At 42.4% G+C, this 13,329-nt stretch overlaps 1 protein-coding gene across 4 annotated transcripts in view; it reads right to left on the reverse strand.

The window, feature by feature from the left end:
- PRKN (parkin RBR E3 ubiquitin protein ligase) overlaps positions 1-13,329 on the reverse strand; it is a 1,216,903-nt gene that overhangs the window by 164,288 nt on the left and 1,039,286 nt on the right. The window lies entirely within an intron of this gene.

A 13,329-nucleotide genomic window follows, 5' to 3' on the forward strand; every position in this document is an offset into this window, starting at 1 on the left:
GGCTGCCCAGCTGCTCATGGCTGCACCTCCCTGCCCCTTCTGTTCACATCCGTCCTGACACTGTGCAGGACATGGGGCTGAACCTGCGGATCAGCAGAGCAGCCAGAGAAGTCCCTGCTGCTGTTCAAGGCGCCCCTCCAACCCTGTTCACCTTAACGACCTCCCCCCAGCTTGCTGGCAGAGCGTCTCCCTTTCTCACCTACAAGAGAATATTGTTACAGTTTCTTGGAAGGATGAGAGACAAGAGTCTTCATGAAAATGCAGGGATGTATTCTTCAGAAGGAAGGGCACTAAGTTTACCTCCAGACTTCTCATACTGGTTACTAGGATCGAAGGATTATGAGAATATTCACATATTTCCCTAGCAACTGTGGAACGGACACAATGGAGGGATGCGATCACATGCCGGGTGGACTCGGTATGATCAGAGGTGGGTTGACCAGGTGGGCTGATCCCAGCGAGACCCTTGAGGGCTGTAGATCAGGAGCAGTCAGGAGTGAGGAGGTACTTAGGAGGGGCTGCTAGAGGAAAGAGATGAAAAAAGATGGGTGCTTATGTTTTATGTTTTCCTTTGCAATTTTACATGAAGTGAGCCTTCATGGTATACTCAGATTCCACTCATGGAAGGGTAAGAATTTTTAAATGTAGCTTTCGCTTTCATCCTTGATCTCATTCTTACAGCACCTCGGAGAATCCAGACAGAATGAGTGGTGGCCTTCAGAGAGTTTCTTGGCTTCAGTCTGTGGCCCACACCCAGGACTAGGATAGGTGTATGCAGTTGCTGCCAAGTCACTTCAGTCGCGTCTGACTCTTCGCGATCTCGTGGACTGTAGCCCGCCAGGCTCCTCTGTCCATGGGATTCTCAAGGCAAGAAGACTGTAGTAGGTTGCCATGCCCTCCTCCAGGGGATCTTCCCAGCCCAGGGATTGAACCCGAGTCTCCTGCAGTGGCAGGCGGGTTCTTTACCACTAGCACCAGAAGCTCAGATAAGAGTATACTGTCAGTCACTGTGAAATCACCTTGAAGAGAGCAGAGTTTGGTAGCAACTAGAGGGGATTTAGTAAAGAGAAAGTTCATGTATGCTGATTTAATTTCTTTCTAAGGAGGAGTGACAGGCAAGATAAAAAAGGTGGAAGAGGATGGAATTGGGGGCTAGGAGGAGTAGTTTGAGTGCAAGCTTTGCCAAGTTATAATCTCACCTGGGAAGACAGGTCATGAGATGCTTGCTGTTGCTACTGGCAGGTGCATGGATAATGGACCAGACTTAGGGGCCTCCGATGATACATTTTTAATGATGGCATCATCACACTTGCTAATTATTCTCATTTGTTATAAAAGAGAATTTGGGAAATTAAATGTTATAAAAGTTATGTAAAGGCTTTGTAAGATATTTTAGAAAATATGGATAAAGAATGCTGAAATTTGGTTCTTCCATACATACTATAATAAAGTCTAAATGTATGTCAAAAATTATTATTTTTTTTAATATTTTTAATGACTCTCGTGAGCTTATTCACTTTTTGGTTTTTCTATATGCTCAAATCTAAAAGAAGAATCCTTTCTTTATTCCAACATATTCTTGGAGAAAAAAAAAAAAATCTGGCCAGACCCAAAGGTAAGCAGTTATTAGTTAAAGATCAACAGAGAAGATTACGGCCCAAGGTGCCCTAAAGTTTGTAATTCTGGGTCTCATTTAACTGGGAAGTTGGAAAATAGTAAAGTATGCTCAAGAATTTACAGATGGCTCTGCAAAATATCTTGACTACCATCAAAAGAGGAATCCGATGTTTACTGTAAACATGAGAAAACTGGTCTTCCAAAATGAAAAGGTAGTGAAGACACTTTACCTAAAGACTAGATAAACTCTTCCTAGTCATCTCTGTGTTGCTGACATGAAGCCTAGTCTTCATCCTGATCTGACAGAGTAAACAAATATTTGCTGAAATCAGCAATGAGCCATAGTCAGATACAAAGAAGGTGATGGAGCATTATTACTAATCAAGCAGCGTTTACTGATCTTTTCCTGTACGTGCAATCATTTATTAAACCCTGGACCAAGAGTTAGATCCTCTGCAGAATCTCAAAGTAATAAGACAGCTATCAGCACCAACACTCACTAGACAGAGTTGGAGCTGGGGGTGAGTTCAGGGGAAGGGTGATGAAACAGGAAGCCTCTGGTTCCAGACAAAATGATGAATACAAGAGAGAGAAATTATGACCGCACGGGAGCAATTGCCTAAATTATTATTCATACTATTCATTTGCCTAAACATCTTTGTTTTGTACCGTGGAAAAACATACTTTTCATTTCAGATAATCTGTTGTTGAACTACCTTGACAGGTCTGACAAATTATTAAAACCAAGATGAAACTGGGACAGAAACCTCTTTGTAATAGAGTCCCCATAAAAATCACCAAGAAATTCAACTGCACAGAAGTGCACATTAAAGACACAGTGGTTGTCCCAAGGAAGCCCTCTTTCTTCCTGATTATTAAACATGCTGTTTTTATATTTGAACAAAAGCCTGCATAAACTCTGCCCTCAGAGAAATGAGACGTTACCTCTAGCTGTGCACTTGGTATGAGCATCGCTGCCATATTTTAAAGTATGCTGGAGTTTTCCATGCATAAGACACTTTATTATACATGTTTCTAACACATACACTCTGAGGGCAGGGACTTTCTAACTAAGGTCCCTTTTGGAGGCCTGTTTCATCTTTGGACAATTAGGCATCTCAGTTCAATTACTGGGGCCATAAACACCCTTCCTATCAGAGCTGAGGTGAGCATTTCTTGTCCACTAGACACCTGAGGATAAGCTTCCATGTCACATCCTGAGTATGAACTTGGTATCCAGTCATCTCTCTCAAATGACTGGTTGAGCATCAGTCACTGAATATGCACGCCAGCAGCATAGCTATGGAGGCCAGGCCACTTGGAGTCCGTGAACTGCGTTCAAGAGAAAGCTGAGGCTGGGGAGAGTTGCAGGAAGCAACTACTGATATGGTGTGTGTACAGAGTTCTCCTTGGAGAGGACTTTGTGAAAAAAACTGAGCTGGTTGAAGTGTGACATTTAATGGAATGTTTCCAAGTTGCGCTGCCTCTCCAGGGCATTAAAAAAAATCCATGAACAATGTGTTCGGTGTTGTCACAATGTCTGTTATGAAGCTCAGGCTGTGTGGAGGGCTGACTCCCCACGAGAGAGTGATGCCAGGCCTGTGGGGAGGGAGAGGAGAGGGCTGAAGATGGATTTGTGTGACCTCGTTTGGCAAGTGGTGAGGACAAGTGAGGCGATGGATCAGTAAGATTTTCCATTAAATCAAGAAAAACACAACTTGCCCCTAACATCACCTCTGATGGCTTCTTAGACCAGCTGCTTCCCCGACGCCCTACTGAGGAACAAATTGCTTTCCTGGCAGGACATTTGGACACTCTTGCATTAATAGATATGGATCCCAGCATGCCCAGCCAAGCGAGAAGGCAATTTAATATGAGCAACACTGTCATCTCAATTTAGGACAACAGCTAGGATGCCCTATAGGGCATTGCGACAGCTTCTAGAAGTACACGACAGAAGATAGTCTCACTGTCTTAAGGCTATAGAAAGCTGGTACTTCCAGTAAACAGTCAGAGCAAGGATAATGGAAAATGTAATGCAAAGATGACAGCAGCAGTGGACTATCTCCGAACATCAGTTTCAATTCTTGTGGCTTTCACTTCTGCAGAAGACCCAGGCCAAGTTTGCAGGATCTCCTCTCTGCCCCAATCCCACCACACGTACATGAACAAAGAGCCCAGAGATCCCAAGTAAGCAAAGGGGTGGGTGACACCAGAGGGCAGATGTTGTATAATCAGGTCTAAGGACATTTCGAAGCTAGAGTCACTTCATTTTCTAATGGTCATGCTGACCTCAGCCCTGTGCAAGACAAACACGAGTGGAAGTTCTTTAAATTTGTATGTAAGAAAAAAAAATTTTGCTTTTTCCTTTAACTTTAAACACATTATGTATAGGTTCATGCTTTAATAATAGCTTCTATTTTCTCTATAAAGAAACTATGGCTAAATTCCACTATAAATATGCTAAGATTATATTTCTGACAGAATTTGCATAATAAACCAGTTTCATGTGCAATTTTCAAAATCTGGATATAACAAGATTTTTATGAATTTTTTTAGTGATAGCCATCACCAACTACTCAATGGACATGAGTTTGAGCAAACTCTGGGAGTTGGTGATGGACAGGGAAGCCTGGCATGCTGCAGTCCATGGGGTCGCAAAGAGTTGGACATGACTGAGCGACTGAACTGAACTGAACCGATTGATACACCAGTTTATAGTGGGTCAGTATCATTTTTTTTTTACTAATGATATTGAGCTAGATTCATATATAAATTGAGAAAATATATGAACATGTAACAAAAATAAAAATACGTCTCCTTGACAAAACATCTCAATAGAGACAGAGAAAATGACACAGTAGATTCAACTTGAGTTCATTCACAGAGAATGGAGAGTCACATACCTTGCAATGCTTTCCACGGTGTCATTTTGTATTAGTACCTCATGTGACAACTCAATCGCTCATTACCATGACTGCTTCACCATGGAATGAGCTGTGCGACAGGTCATGAGGTCATGAGCATTATGGTATAAATGTCCCTGCAGCTAACATTTATTGTTCAGTGGAAAAGGCCTTTCTGAGTTCTGTGTGTCAACAAGGTAACATGGTATCAAGGTAACAGGGTATCAAAAATTAATAAGGATTAAAATATTTATTTTAAAGGGTGCTGCTCCCCTCCACCTCCTCCTCCTCTTCTTTGCAGACCTTGGTACATAGATAGACCTCAGTCTGCTCCAAAATACCATCTGAGAAAAATCACTCCATGTGCATAGGGCCTGGGAACAGAGCGGATCCTCATAGAAAACTGAGATCAGGAAGGAAGACTTCCAATATCACTTTGGAAATTTTGGGGAAATAAACCTGTTGTGTAAGTTTTCATTATTTTAAAATCAAATATCTTAAATGCAAATGACTCTTTACTTACTCCTCTTATTGCCCATCTTAGTGAAAAGGCAAAACAATAATAATACAGCTTTCTAGGCAGAGCTGAATCACGGCACTTGCAAAAGTCTGCTGTGGACTTATCTGGTAGATCGTGGACCCCCTGAGGGCAGGCGGTGTTGTCCGGTCCTGTGTTTCCAGCACCTACCAAAACATCTAGCCCATAATTGAGGCTCCATTCACTGCAGTCAGACGTAATCAGAACCTAATTGTTCCCCAAAAGACTGCACGGAGATCAAACTATTCAATCCTAAAGGAAATCAACCCTGAATATTCATTGGAAGGACTGATGCTGAAGCTGAAACTCCAATACTCTGGCCACCTGATGAGAAGAACTGACTCATTAGAAAAGAGCCTGATGCTGGGAAAGACTGGAGGCAGGAGGAGAAGGGGACGACAGAGGATGAGATGATTAGATAGCATCACTGACTCAACAGTCATTTTGAGCAAACTCTGGGAGATGGTGAAGGACAGGGGAGCCTGGTGCACTGTAGTTCATGGGCTTGCAAAGAGTCAGACGTGACTGAGTGACTGAATAACAACAAGAAAAAAAAAAAAAAGAACTGTTTTGTGTACCAACAGGAAGATGTTTCAAAACTATCTTCGACTCAACAGTGGTTAGAACCAAAATTAGGCTAAGTGGAAGGTTTTGAGTTCCACAAGGATTATGACCTTCAGAACCAAACTGTTTGCACAGAATGCTGTGTTTATCAAATACTCAGTGAAGCAGGGTCCACTCTGAGGAGGTGAAAAAATACCACTTCAGAGGACTTTTTGAAGACTAAATTTTTTAAGAACAACACTTTGCTTATTATCAGTGCAGAACATGAGAAGTGTTTCCCTGTGGGACGTTCACCTACTTTCCCCTCAGATAAGGAGGTGTGAAAGGACAGGGCCGTCAGCGTGGAGTTGGCTGTGGTACCCACAGTTCTCTGATGGGGGGATCACAGGAGGCTGATGGGAAATTCTGAAGCCTGGGCGTCTGGCTTTTTTTTTTTTTTTTAACACATTTCAAAACATCAAATATGTTTGTTTTAGCTTGTTTCTACCTCCACTCTGCCCAAGCAAATGGTATTTCAATCACTGAATGTGAAAATGAGACTTCGGATTCATAATAACCATCCGTTTACTAGTCTTGTGTGCCTGTGGGTGGGGTTTTGTGTGAGATGGGGCGGGGGTGACGGGAGGACACAGCAAAAGACCATCCCCTGAAGAAAGAACCTGGCACAGACACAGAGAAACGCAAGGCTCAGCAGGCAGCTGCCTTTCCAGGGCAGGCCCATTGGGAGGGTCGGTCATTCCCAGAATCCCATTCCTCTCTTCCTGATTCCAACTTCAACTCATGATTCCAATTCCTTTCCAAGAAGGAGATCAGGTTAAATAATCGGTGTCAAGGGAGTCCCGGCCCGCTCAGGGCAGGCTGATGAGACAAGGCAGAAAGCAGATGAGGCAAGACTCTTGTCTTGGCCTTATCAGCTTAAAAAACATTAGCCACAACCTGAAAGCTGAGAGCTGTTTTGTTCGGTGGGAACTTTTAGAACTTCAAGCTAGGGAGGCAGCATCTCAGGTAGTCCTGAGAAACTGCTCCGAGGAGGGAGGGGAGGGAGTCAGGGTATGTAGAAGTTTGCCACAAAAGGGGTGGATAGTATGAACATCAAAGATGATTGCCAGTTAAGGAAAATCAGATATTTCAAACTGAGGAATTTAGGGTTCTTCTGTGATGCAAGCAACTGGGCTCGCTGAAGTCATTCCTTTCATACGCGTCTCAGCTATCTAGGGCCAGCACCCTGCTTCTTGGTTTTTTCCCCAGACGGAAGCCAACAGCTGCTGGATCGAAGCCACTGTTCTTCCTTCTGGATGCCCTCTGGGCTCAGAAATTCACATTTGGAGGACTGAAATGGTGGGCAACTGTGATACCCTTGTTTATAGATACGGCAGGAGATATACCCCATTCCATGGCCTTCTGACTGGGAACCCAAGGCACGTGGGCATTTTTAGCTCATGCTGATGAGTTATTTCCTCCATCAAATTCCTGTTTAGGAAATCGAATCACTTGCAAATGTTCTCTTCTATGAGAAACGGAAAGTGAAAGGGAACCTACACCGTTGATCACAGATGACTGTCACCCAGCAGGAGTAGAAACCTGCCACCTTTGGTGCCTTTGAGTCCGCAGCAGCTGGGTTTGTCCTCCGCACGCCCCAGACACAGACAAACATGCATGTTAACAGGATGGGTGGAAGAAAGGAACCGCATCTGAGGGCTTCCCATCCCCCAGCTGATTACTGATCAAATGCTTACTAAGGTCCCAGGCACTGTGCTGAGAGGGTTTTCATTCCTTTGTATCCTTCATGCTTTGGCTTCACCCAATTTTGCCAAAATTATTATTGTTGTTGTTGTTGCGTGCGTGTGTGCGTGCGTACTCAGTCGCTTCATGTCTGACTTTTTTGCAGACCCACGGACAGTATCCCGCCAGGCTCCTCTGCCCATGGAATTCTCCAGGCAAGAATACTGGGGTGGGTTGCCATGCCTTTCTCCAGGGGAACTGCCCAACCCAGGGATCAAACCCGCATCTCCTGTGTCTTTTGCATCAGCAGGCAGATTCTTTACCTGCTGAGCTACCAGGGAAGCCCGTTGTTGCTGTTGTTGTTATTATTCTTGCTATTTTACAAATGGGCTCACATGAGCTAAGTAACTTGCCCAAGTATACACAGATAGAAAATGGCTGAGTTGTTAATTTTGTGCATTTTTTTTTCTCACACACAATGCTACCAAACCGAGAAAATCAATGAAACTGGCCCCATTTCAGTCTCCACTGCTTTAAGGCTTCACCAATGACGAGCTAATTCTTTACCAGCTTTATGGGCTGGAAATTTTATTTTCAGCTTATCTCACTCGAAGAAGGATTTGAGATGGCCAGATTACCTACAGTTATAACAGTAAACAGAAAATTAAATCAGGCTAATGGAAAAATCAATCAGAATAATCAAATGAAACCATATTTAAAGTCTGCACCTAGAAATACTGCCCTGTTACGGAGACTCCCAGCTGCTAAAGCAAAGCAGTGAATTGTAATATTTGCATTATTCATCAGATAAAACCATTCAGTCAAGTAATCTTTTATTATACCTCGGTGCCTGGCACTATGCTGGGTTCACCATATATCAATGTTACCGGAGACTCTCTCTTTCAAGGACCAGGCTGGCCTATCCTTCTCCAGTCATATGTCATGAGGTGTAACCATCGTGTGTCCATAACCACGCCAGGGACTCAGAAGCAGGGTTTGTCCTTGCATCAAGAGCTGAGATAACTTTCTACTCAGAGTCTCAGAAAGGGACCCAAACTGATACCAAGCTGCTAAGTGCCTATGAGGCAGAGTTGCTGTAAAACGATCCTATTCTCCCCACTTCCACAGACCCGCATCCTTACGAACTCTGGGTTCCCATCTCTTTCCTCACTCCTTGAGGCTGGACTGGCCTTGTGACTAGTTTTGGTCGATAGGATGGGGTGAAAGTTACATTGTGTGTTTCTGAGCCCAGGCCTTGGAGACCTTGCCCACTTCTGCTCTTGCCCTTAGACTACTGCCTCTACCCTGAGAGCCAGGCTGGCTGGAGGAGGAGGGACTGCATGGAGCGTTTGGGAGCCAGACCTGCTGTACCAGCCAGGCCCCTCCAAGACCAGCCAACTGACTGTGGGCACTGAGCAAGCCCAGCCAAGGTCAGCAGAACTGCCCAGCTGAACCAGAGACTTAGTGCTAAAATTATATTTTTATTTTTGCATGCCACTGAAGTGCTATAGCTGAATATTACACGGAATTTCTGTGGCAATAGATAATCAGTATAATATTTTGGGTATGACACCAGTTTCACTTAAATTTGTCTGGGGAGCTTGATTCAGGATAAATGATAAAACTGCCTCCGGGGATGTATATTCTTTACATCATTCTTTACAAGTATTATGGGAGGCAGACTAATGGTTGCTCAAAAAGCTATCTGTGGCCCCAATCCCCAGAACTTTGAGAATATGCTAACCTTACGTGGCATGGGACCATGTGACTAGGGTTAAGGACCCTGTGATGGGGAGACTGTCCTGACTACCTGGGTGGATCTATGTAATTCCCAAATCCTCCAAATCAGAACAACTTTCCTGCCTGTAGTTTGATGGAGATGTGATTTGAAAGAAAGGTCAGGGAGATACAACACTGCTGACTTGGAGAGGGAGGAAAGGTCATGGGCTCGGGGACACAGTGCCTCTAGAGGCTGGAAAAGGCAGGGACTAGAGTCTCCCTGCACCCTCCAGACAGGCCGACAGGCTGGCCGATACCTTGATTTCAGCCCCCTGATGCTGACATCAGATTACTGACCTCTAGATCTATAAAATAATAAATCTATGGAGGAGAAGGGGATGACAGAGGATGAGATGGTTGGATGGCATCACCGACTCAGTGGACATGAGTTTGGGTAAACTCTGGGAGTTGGTGATGGACAGGAAGGCCTGGCGTGCTGCGGTCCATGGGGTCACAAAGAGTAGGACACGACTGAACGACTGAAATGAACTGAGCTGATGTTGTTTCAAGGCACCAAGTTTGTGATAATTTGTGTTACAGCAGCAGTAGAAAACTAACACAAGGGGAAAGGAGAATGAAGTTGCTTAGTTGTATCCTACTCTTTGTGACCCCATAGGCTGTAGCCCACCAGGCTCCTCCATCCATGGGATTTTCCAGGCAAAAGTACTGGAGTGGGTTGCCATTTCCTTCTCCAGGGGATCTTCTCGACCCAGGGGTTGAACCCAGGTCTCCCACATTGCAGGCAGGCACTTTACTGTCTGAGCCACCAGGGAAGCCCTAATACAAGGGGAGAAGGCCTAAATTGACAATTTTCCAAAAACAAAAGACATAGAGATGGCCAACAGGCACATGGAAAGATGCTCAATGTTGCTAATTATTAGAGAAATTAAAACCAACACCACAATAAGGTATTACTACAAACCAGTCAGAATGGCCATTATCAAAAAGTCTATAAATAATAAATGCTGGAGAGGGTGTGGAGAAAAACCTATACTGTTGGTAGGAAAGTAAATTAGTGCAGCCTCTATGCTAAAAACACATGCTACCATATGATCCAGAAAACCTGGGCAGATAGCCAGAGAAAATGAAAACTAATCTGAAAAGATACACACACCCTAGTGTTCATAGCAGTATTATTTACAATAGCCAAGATACGAAGGCAACCTAAATGTCTATCAACAGATGAATGGATAAAGAAGATATGGTCTATATATACACAATGGAATACTACTCAGCCATTAAAAAATTGAAATAATGCCATTTGCCCCAACATAGATGGACCTAGAGATTATCTAGGTCTTTCTCTGTCTGAAGTAAGTCAGACAGAGAAAGAGAAATATCACTTGATATCACTTACATGTGGAGTCTAACAAAATGATACAAATGAACTTATTTACAAAACAGAAATAGACTCACAGACACAGAAAACAAACTTATAGTTACCAAAGGGGGAAGAGGGTGAGGGAGGAATAAACTATAAAGAGTTTGGGATTAACAAATACATACCAATATATATAAAATAGATAATCAACAGGGACCTACTATATAGCATGGGATATTCAACATCTTGTAACAACCTACAGTGGAAAAGAATCTGAAAAAGAATATATATATATATATAGTTATAAAACTGAATCATTTTGCTGAAACTGAATACTTTCATGTGAAACTAACACAACATTGGAAATCAACTATACTTCAATAAAAAAAAAGGAAGAAAAAGAAAAGTAATACGAGTATTATTTTTGACATCTTGCGTTTTGACTGAAAGTGGGCAGAAGAATCTAAGGTTATATTATCTGGTAAAAACTTGCTTTCACAATGTGCCGTGTCACTGACTAAGGACAGGTACTTCTATCACCAGCTCTTGATCAATGGATGGTGGTGGACCATAATGTTCACGGATTCACCACGGAGTGCCCTGATTCCGTAACGACACACACCACTGCTTGGAACTCCCCACTGGGCGGCTCTGCATGGCCTGGTCATTAAAACCTCAGACTCTGAGGGAACAAGAACTTGACATTGTCCAGCAACTGAAAAGGATAAATATCTTTCATTACAATATTCAATGAATGGATTCATAAACAAGTCATTTCAGTCATCCTGAGTGGCTTTGGCAGCACAGTCCATGTCTCCCAAAGTATCTAATAAAACCTAGATGTTATTTAGCTTATAGTATCTTTGTTACTTTTGTTACCATGTATTGTTTGAACTACGCCTCAGTGAAATGTGAATCACTGGGCAAACATAAACTACTGTTACCTGTTTTGGTTGCCTGTTTTGGTAATAGTGGTAGTAGCAGTAGTAGTACTGTAATATAGTATAATAATAATGTTATATAGTATAACAATAATGTTATACTATTATTGAAGTTCATCTTAAATTGAGCTTTAGCATGATTTAGGCCTAAATTTGGGGAAAGGAAATGGCAACCCACTTTAGTATTCTTGCCTGGGAAATCCCATGGACAGAGGAGCCTGGCAAGGTACAGTCCATAGGAGTGCAAAGAGTCGGACATGACTGAGCAACTAACAAACACAGACCTAAATTGTTCTGCTAGAATGCCTCTCTATTTTCATGGTGAAAGTGAGCAGGCAAGTTGGATGCTTAAGGTATTAAAAAACTTCCTCTTGAGCCTTGTTTTCTGAAATATTCTGTATCTATTTCAGACAGAATGGAACACTTTCTTGCCTTCATAACTCAACATGAATCTACTGCGATGTAAACTGTGCTGGATTTATAAAAGATTCGTCAAGGAGAGCGTGCTGGTGTCTCCAGAGAAGTGTGCCTACTCGACCACTTGAACGATCTTCACAGACAATAAAACCAAGGATGGTTCCGTAAGGTAAAATCAATAGGGGAACTGCATTCTTCGAAGGCTTCTTCATGAATTCAAGCCCTGTGAACCTCACTAATTGCTTCCATTCTTCAAAACTTTGTATATATTTTCATCTTACAGTCATTGCAATTTAAATTACCTGAATGTGTCTCTGAAAGATTAAACAGAGATGCAATAAAGATTAAAGAATTCTTTCATGTAGGAATGCTCTTGAAAGGGAACAGTGTGGAGATACTACAATAATATTGTCCCAACTAGAGACTGAATTTGAGAGATGCTTTATTATAAAACCAGACAGAGGAAATGATCAGAAAACGAAGAGAAAAATAAATGATCAGGAGGCAATAAGAGGCCTAACCATGATTTCTAAACTCTAAACATTAAAATATGGGCAGAAACAAAGATGTTTACCCGGACTTGGTATCTCTAACTATCTGCAACTTATGAAGGCTATAATATTTAATTAACCTATTACATTCAATGCATTGCATCAGAAAAGTTTCTGTGTTAACCTGGAAATATGTGTTCTAACTGCAAATGCTTTGTATTGGATTTGGCTATAGAATAGCCAATGGATTAAATTAATAAAATAATCAAGCAAGCAATATGATATCCTAGATGATGATATTAATATGTGTACCAAAATTTTTAATCTAATTACACTGGTGGCCCAAATATACAACATGCACCACACGGAAGGTTAACTAAAGATAAGTTGAAGTTGCCTGTCACCCAAGGTTGTCTCTATTTACAACCTTGTATTGCATAATTTCTAAAGACCTTTGTACTTGAATATAATTAAATGGATCACACACACAGAGTGGTGTGCTAGTAAACAAGCTTCTCCCCAGCCCTTCTGAAAAAATTCATCCCTGTAATATTCTTTCTCTCATCATGGTCTATTTCAAGTTAGTGACATGAAGTTAATGAACATAGAGTTGGAAAAAGATGTGCATAACTGGCTCTCATGAACTGGTTCTCCTGGCTCCCACTTCCTCCAGTTGATCACCACACACACACACACACACACACACACACACATACACACTCAATATATTTCAGTTGTTTATAGTACTGTATGTGGCTTGGATGCTGAGATCTAATTTACTTTGCAAAGTAATGGGCACAGATTTTCTTAAATACAAACTCAACTATTTAAACTGTGAAGAGATCATTCCTGTTGCTATATGCCTTTCCCTGTCCTTGTCCCTCTCCTTGTTTCAGCTCTGTCCCATTACTCTCCCCTCTCCTTGTTTCAGCTCTGTCCCATTACTCTCCCCTCTCCTTGTTTCAGCTCTGTCCCATTACTCTCCCCTCTCCTTGTTTCAGCTCTGTCCCATTACTCTCCCCTCTCCTTGTTT

Source organism: Giraffa tippelskirchi, chromosome 9 (genome assembly GCF_054371585.1).
Source record: "Giraffa tippelskirchi isolate mGirTip1 chromosome 9, T2T-mGirTip1v1.2.pri, whole genome shotgun sequence".
Classification (NCBI taxonomy): domain Eukaryota; kingdom Metazoa; phylum Chordata; class Mammalia; order Artiodactyla; family Giraffidae; genus Giraffa; species Giraffa tippelskirchi.